This window comes from Urocitellus parryii, chromosome 6 (genome assembly GCF_045843805.1).
Source record: "Urocitellus parryii isolate mUroPar1 chromosome 6, mUroPar1.hap1, whole genome shotgun sequence".
NCBI lineage: Eukaryota > Metazoa > Chordata > Mammalia > Rodentia > Sciuridae > Urocitellus > Urocitellus parryii.
This window is the reverse complement of record NC_135536.1, coordinates 26,467,162-26,475,052: the sequence shown is the minus strand read 5'-3', so window position 1 is coordinate 26,475,052 and position 7,891 is coordinate 26,467,162.

The following is a 7,891-nucleotide window of genomic DNA, read 5'->3' as shown; positions in this document are numbered from 1 at the left end:
TGTGATACAAAAGTCCGTCTTAAAAGTGTTTTAAAATGGATCTGCACAGCCGATCGCGGAGTGTCGCAAGCCTATAATTCCAGTGACTCAGGAGGCTGAGACCAGAGGATCACAAATTTAAGGCCAGCCTCAGTAACTTAATGAGACCCTGCCCCAAAATAAAGAAAGTAAAAAATGATGCAGCTCGTTGGTAAAGCGCCCCTGGGTTCAATCCCAAGTACCAAAAAAAAAAAAAAAAAAATGTTCTGGCAGCAGGGGAGCCTCGGGTGATGGAATGCAAGTGAGAGCACTCGGCCTCTTGTTTGCTTGAAATAATGAAGTCTCTCTTCCACCAAGACCTCAGGCACAGTGAACTTGAAGAGAGTCGAGCCAGGAGGGTCCCTCTGCCTGACTTTCTGGGAGATGTTGAGGGGTCCACGTGTGACAGTGGCTCTTCCCTCGGAGCCCCTCCTCCTGCTCAGAGCACGTGCTTGATGAAGGATGGTTATGCAAGACTTAGAGAATTGCTTGAAAGAACAGGCTGCACGATTCCTGCCTCCAGTCGCAGCAGCTGGGATAGACGGCGAGAAAAGCCCGTGGAGCGCGGTGAGCAGCGGCGTGGGTGGAAGCCGCCAGGAAACCAAGGCAGTCAGCCAGCCCCGTGAGGCCAGGCGGGCTCAGCCACGGGTGTCCCAGCGTCTCGCCAGCCTGGCGGTAAAAATAGGTGCCTTTCATTTTCCTGAAGACTCACTTTCTCTCATGAATCAGTGGCCACAGAAGGAGGCTCACTCCTGGTGACCGTTCTCAGAGCAGAGGACAGCAGCCTCCCCATCTGGGAATAGCCCCCAGGCTCTGCTTGCTGGGTGGGCAGATGGCAGCCCTGGGCCTGGAGCCCGCCCTTCACATGGGCTGCGAGTGACAATCTAAACCCTGAAAAATCGGGACCTGCTACTACACTCTATGGAGATGGTAAACCGTGATCTGTCTCTGCAGAGGCCTAGATGAAATCCCCATCTCTCCTCATCTCTGCTGCAAATGAGCTGATTGTCCCCAGAGGAGCAGGGGAGAGTTCCCCCTTCACCTTCCTAGAGTTCTCTGGAATGAAGTGACCATAGATCCTTCAGGAGAAGGGGCATAGGGTTTGTTAGCATGCATGGGGGTAAATCACAGGACTGCCCTGGGGGTCCAGCGAGGCCCAGATGCCCTGTACCCTTCTGCATGGTGGGACAGGAACTAGGAAGACAGAGGCAAATCAGAGGAAGTGAGCCTCAGGAGGAAGGCATGGGCCAAGGGGACGGTCATTCCTCAATGATATTTCTTTGGAAGAATGAACAGGCCAGGGAGACAGCAGGAGCTCGTGACCTTCCTCAGTCTCTCTTCCTGGGACGTGAGGTGAGTTAGTGAAACCTCAGGGAGGGGACCAAAGACAAACGCACTCCTCTTTGGCAGGTCCAGGCTTTACACAGGAAATGCAAACGAGTGTTCACCTAACCAGAGCACACAGAAAGGGCAGGAGCCCACCACAACCAACAATGCTGAGCCCACAGCCTGGCCATGCAGTCACAGGTAAGGCCCAGGGCACACAAGTTCAAGAATGGTCCCCTACACTGTGGCAGGCCAAGAGGGACCAAGATCCAAGCCAAAGCTCTTGTTGAGGTGTTCATAGGCATATTGCACCTTTCAGCCTGTGATCATTTTATTCTTTTTACAAGCATCAGCTTTGTGGTGAGCATCTAGCTAGTAAATTACTAACATTGCTGATTATACCAGTCAGGTTGGGTCATAGTGACAATGTCACTTCTGTTCAACCCTGGCCCTATCAACCACAGGAGGGTGGGGAGAATACACACTGAATGGTAACTGTACTAGTCAGCTTTCTGTGGCTGTAACAAAATACCTGAGAGCAACAATTTAAAAGGAGGAAAGGTTTATTTTGGTTCACAGTTTCAGAGATTTCAGCCCATGTTTGCTTGGCCTGGTGGCTTTGGGCTTAGGTTAGAGGGAGCACCCCAGGGCAGAAGTGCATGGGAGGAAAGCTGCTCAGCTCACAGCAACCAGGAAGCTGAGAGAGTGTGAGAGGAAGGGGCAGGGGTCCCCATGTCTCCTTTGAGGACACATCTCCAGTGACCTACTTCCTCCACCTCCTGATGTTTACACTATTCCCCAGCAGAACCCCAGGCTGGGGATCGAGCCTTCAACACATGAGACCATGAGGATATTTAAGGTCCAAACCATCATAGTAACTGTCTCCGATTTTTTGTTTTAATTCAGGGGAAGGAAGGGTTCTGTAAATCTCACTTTGGGGACCTTTAAAAATCCCAAACATGTCTGTGGTCTTCATCACTCAGTTATTAACTGCTCCTCAAAAATGTGTGTTCCCGGGGCTGGGGATGTGGCTCAAGTGGTAGCGCGCTCGCCTGGCATGCGTGCGGCCCAGGTTCGATCCTCAGCACCACATACAAACAAAGATGTTGTGTCCGCCGAAAAATAAAAAATAAATATTAAAATTCTAAAAAAAAAAAAATGTGTGTTCCCAAACTCTTATCATCTCCACTTCTTCAAAGTTTTGATGATTCCCAAAGCTTAGCAACCACAGCATCGGCACTGTTACTTCAGGGTAACAAATACATTGTTTGTGTCCTAGGCATGAGCCTACCTGTAAGGTATCAAATGTGACTGACACAGACATGGTCCCTGCTTCTAGTCCTGCGGAATGGTAGTGATGACCATCAGTCAGTCATGTGCCCCTTTGATGATCTGGGTGTCACTAGATGGCCTCTGCATGGTAGGCAAGTGCTCTACCAGGGACCCACACCCCAATCTTCTCACAAGGCCTTAGGTATCCAAAGTCGGGTGTATTTGCCAGGACAAGGCGGTAACTCCTACTCCCTCCTACTTTTATCCCAGAGATCAGTGCTTTGATAACCCTTGGGTTAGCACACTTTGATGAGGGCGAGAGTCCTTACTGTCACATTACTAAATGGAGAACAGAAATATTGCAATAGGCACCATGTATGGATTAGTTGACCATCCACCCCACACCAGGCAAGCATACCTGGAGAGGGTGCTGGGAGGTGGACTTTCCTGCTTAGCCACTCACCCCTAGACCTCTGAGCTCACCCACAACAGCCCCTGCCTGCTGTCCCTGGGCTGGCCCCATTCTGCCAGCAGAAGCATTCGCAAGATCCTCTCCTGCCTTAGCCTGGTCCCCGCCCTGGCAGTACGCAATGTTAGTGCCCAGGACCTACACACATACTGTGCTCCCTGGCCTTGGAGCTCTGGCATCTGAGCCAGGAGCTGTGACCTGTGGGAAAAGTAGTGGTGCGGGACTATGCCTGGTACCCAAGGCGAGCTTCGGACCAGAGCTGCAGGCACTCTGCAAGGCCTCCAGAGGAGCCCAAGGCGTATTGAGATTTGAGCCGGGGCAGAGGCATGATGGTGAAATGGAAACATCCCAGCTTCATGCCTTGATCTGGTTTCTGTGTGATCCTAGCAAGTTACATAACCTCTCTGTTTCCTCATTTGTTGGGTTACTCTCTGTCAACACTAGAAGACTGTTGTGCCTTAATGGAAAGCATCTAGTGCAATACAGTGGCCCCACTCAATAAGCAGTGATCATAAAATTGTTCCGCACGGAAACGCTGCGGGTCAAGGTCCAAGGCCAGCATTCCACTTCGTATTTTCAGTTAGTGACCAGCAAATCAGCCAGCTCCCTGCCTGCTTCTGGCAACCTGCTGCGCCCAGAACAGAGCCCCTCCTAGGTGCACACCCTGCAGAATACCTGCCAAGCACGGTCAGCGGCTCTCCCAGCCTGTCCCAGGCCTCGCCCCTCTTTAGAGCTGCAGAGCCGATGGGTGGGGAGCCACAGAGGAATCAGGAATATTGACAGTCAGCCCTGGCCAGGATCCTTAAGCTCACACCTGGCCCAGCCTCCTAGCTGGTGAGTCAGTCTCCAGTCTCCTGCACACCTGTGTCAGGTGAGCATCTCAAACTCCCTTGGCAAATGTGCAAAGCTGGGACCTACAGCAATAGCTCTCTAGCATCACATTGGGATAGTCCCTGGAAGGGGGGTCATTCATATTCATGCTGTAAGTGTGGTCAGCAGCTTCACCATCACCTCGGAGCTTGTTAGAAATGCAGGGCCCCAGGCCCTTCTGCATTATTAACAAGATCCCATGATTCCCAGCATCCTCAGGTCATATCAGGAACATCAATACCAGCTTTACTAAATGCTGTGCATCGTCCAAGTCGTCACACCTCTCAGCTATTACACCCCTTTGACAAACAATGATATCACCTGCCATTCATTCAACAAATCCTTAGGAGTGACCATCTGAGAGGCTCTATGCTAGGGATTGGTGATTAAAAAAAAAAAAAAAAACAAAAAAAAACAGGTGCCACTCTGCTGGGGAAGAGCTCAGAGGCCAATGGGATAGAATTTCAACCTCATCACTTACTAGCTGTGTGTCCCTGGGCGCCTTTCTCAGCCTCTCTGAGTTTCCAGTTTCCTTTTCCGCAGAACAGGACTAATAGCCACACCGCACAGGGCTGTGGTCATGATTCAGTGAGCTTCCCTGAGCCAAGTCCTCACCAGGCCTGGATCTAGCATGAGCTCAATGACAGTCGCTATTGTGACAAGGAAAAAAAAAAAAAAAGCCCACGCGGTGGCAGAGAGGAGGGAATGTAGGGAAGACACCAGCTCGTGGCATCTGGGGAGGGGGCGATAGGGATCAGAGCGAGGTCGTGAGCTCGGAGAACCTTCCCGGAGGGGCTCAGGCCGGGGGCGCGCTCCAGGGACGCTGTGATGCACCGGCAGCACTGGGGACCGTGTGGCGGGTGTCTGCACTCACGGACGCCGGCTCCGGATCAGGCCGTTCTCCCTACTCTGCTGTCGCGGACAGGAGTCTCTCCAGTTCGTCTGCTACTGGCAACTTCAGATCGCGCCCTGTCCCCCGGACGCCCTTTGTGGCTCGGCGAGGCCACCCCGAAACAGTCCTCCAGTCCCGGGGAGCGGGGTAGGGCGGGCGGCATCTGGCGCCCCCTTCCGGTGGACCTGAGCCGCTGCAGCTGACCGCCCGCCCTGGAGGCTCGGTCCCTCCGCCTGGGCGGTGAAAGGACCCTGGCGCGCGGGTCCCAGGAATCGGGGTTCTGTGGTCCTCGGGGGTGCACCCTTGTTTCTGTAACTTAATTTCCGCTCCTGAAAGCGTTGCTAATGAACCACTCTCCCCGGGATCCGTCGCCCCTCCCGGCCTCTCGGTGTTCACGACCCGGCCCCGTGACTGTTCAGCCCGTGGGTACAATAGCCCTTCCCGGCTGCTGGTGGCCTCTGCGACTCCGCTCCAACAAAACCAAATTTTGTGTCATTTCCTCCCCCGTCTTTCCAGCTCTGAAATCACGTCCCCCACTGCTTCTCCTCTTGGCCACTGCGCCTGCCTTCTGCCTGCTGTCCACAGCACAAACACTAAGGGAAGGGGTCGGGAACTGGGGCTGGTGGCCCAGGACCTCAGCACACCCCGGCAGAGTCCACAGGAGAACTCAGCTCTCCCGAACTTGGCCTCTGGGGGCCACAAGCTTATCAGCCTTCAGGAGCCAACTAGGCAAGGGAAGGATGTGGGAAGCTCCGTGTGGGACGGTGGGGAGGCGTGGAGTCTGTGGCAAAGTAGAACCTGCGTGTCCTTTGGGGGGTCATGTCGATGACTCAGAACCACTGGGCACTGAGTCATTGACACGGGCATTACAGTGTGGTGACCTTTCCAGGATGCTGCTTACTGGTGGGGGACTTGTGAGTGCCCCTGCCCACTTCTGTCCACCAGAGGCCTCGTTTCTGCTCCTCTGCCGGCCCCTCTTCCTCCTACCCGCTGTGAAGAAGTTACCAGGCAGCCCCTCCGCCGCTCCCACGGGGGCTCTGCCCCCCCCCCCCCTTATGCCTGCGACGTCACCCTGTGCCTCTGTTGAAATCGTCATTCTCCACCGTCTCAGCGGCTGGCCCACCTGTCAGCCAACGGCCAGGAAGCAAAAGAAGGCAGCTTGGTTTCAAGGTGTTCAGCAACAAAGGCCTCAGCATTTGGAATTATTTTTAGGGAGATATTAGTGGTAGGTATTTCAGGCATGACAAGGAGGCCAGAAAAGGGGCGTTTGGGGACAGGAAAGGTAGGAGGAGGCCACACTGGGCGGCCCTCCTGTCTGGAAGGCTTCACTGTTCAGCTCGCCCAGCTCTGCTTTGCTAGGGTTCCAGCTCAGCTCCCGCTCCTGCCCCAGAGTTCTGCACCAACACTGTCCTCAGGAGGGAGGACGCAAGTGAGCCCCTCCTCCAGCCATCCGGTGACCTCTAGGAGGCTTCTCTTTCCCTAGATGATCTTGCCTGCAAGCCCACGATAGGGTCTCTGTGCCTCCCCTGCCTGGGTCTCCAGGGGGTGGGGATGGAGCCATGGCTGGCTAAGCTCTGCCTGACATGGTGGCTGGACCCCTCCTGCCCCACCCTGACCCTGCCTGGGAGGGTGCATCCAGAAGGAGCTTGAGCCTTTGCCCTGGCAAGCCTTCCTCCTTGAGCCCTGGGGAGGCTGCACTGTGCTCAGAACTCCAGACTCTCCTCCTCTGGAGAAGCTGCTCCACCCATGGCAACTTGCCCACAATCCCCAGTCAGGGAAGGACCCCAGCACACCTGCTTCTACCTGCAGAGGTACCACCAGAGGCCGAAACTGTCAGCTCTGTAGGGCAGAGGCTGAGCCTCATTCCTTTCTCTGTATCCCACAATGCCTGTTATGTTGTAGATGCTTAATAAATATGTTGAATGAATGAGTCAATGAATTAATGCATGAAATTTTCACTCCTTGTTACTTTTCAGAAAGGCATTTATTGGATGTTTACAGTGGGCCACAACAAAAACAGTCTAGTGTCTGGTGGAAAGGAGAGACTCAAGAAGGCATCCTTGGGGCTGGGGATGTGGCTCAAGCGGTAGCACGCTCACCTGGCATGCGTGTGGCCCGGGTTCGATCCTCAGCACCACATACCAACAAAGATGTTGTGTCCGCTGAAAACTGAAAAATAAATATTGGAATTCTCTCTCTCTCTCTCTCTCTCTCAAAAAAAAAAAATAAATAAAAAGAAGACATCCTTGGTTTGGAGCCCAGCTTGGCCATTAATTAACCACGAGGCTTTGGGAAAGTTATATAACCTCTCTGTGCCTGTTTCTTTTCCTGGAGAATAGTCATTATAATACAGCCTACCTGAATGGGCTGCTGTGAGGAATAAATAAATTAATATAGGCAAATTGTATGCATGATGAGCTCTTGGCATGTTGTGAATGCGCAGTAAATGTTGATCATTATTACTACTAGTAGTAGAATTACTGCATCAAAAACAATGTCCGTGCTCTACATGAGAGAGGGGAACCAGGATTCCTGTCTCCAAGAGAGCAACACAGTTGGGACACAAACCCACAGGATGGAGTAAGTCAGATGGCAGAGAGCTGTCAAGAGCAGGAGAAGCTGGCTGCGGTGGAACACACCTGTACTCCCAGTGGCTTAGAAGGCTGAGGCAGGAGTATCAGGAGTTCAAAGCCAGCCTCAGCAACAGCAAGGTGCTAAGCAACTCAGTGATACCCTGTCCCTAAATAAAATACAAAATAGGGCTGAGGTTGGGGCTCAGTGGTCGAGTGGCCCTGAGTTCAATCCCTGGTACAAAAAACAAAACAAGAGCAGGAGGAGTTTGGTCAGGAGCTTTGGCAGGAGGCTGGACCCTTTGAGGAGAAACCCCAGGGAGAAGAGCCATATGGAGAGCCCTGACCACAGGGGGAGGTACGCGGACCCCCAGGTTATAGAGAGGGGTGTCCACCGGACACAGAGGGAACTGCCTTGCCTGCTAGGAGTGGACATTGAACATAAGGTCACGCCCTAGACACCAGGCTTCCTGC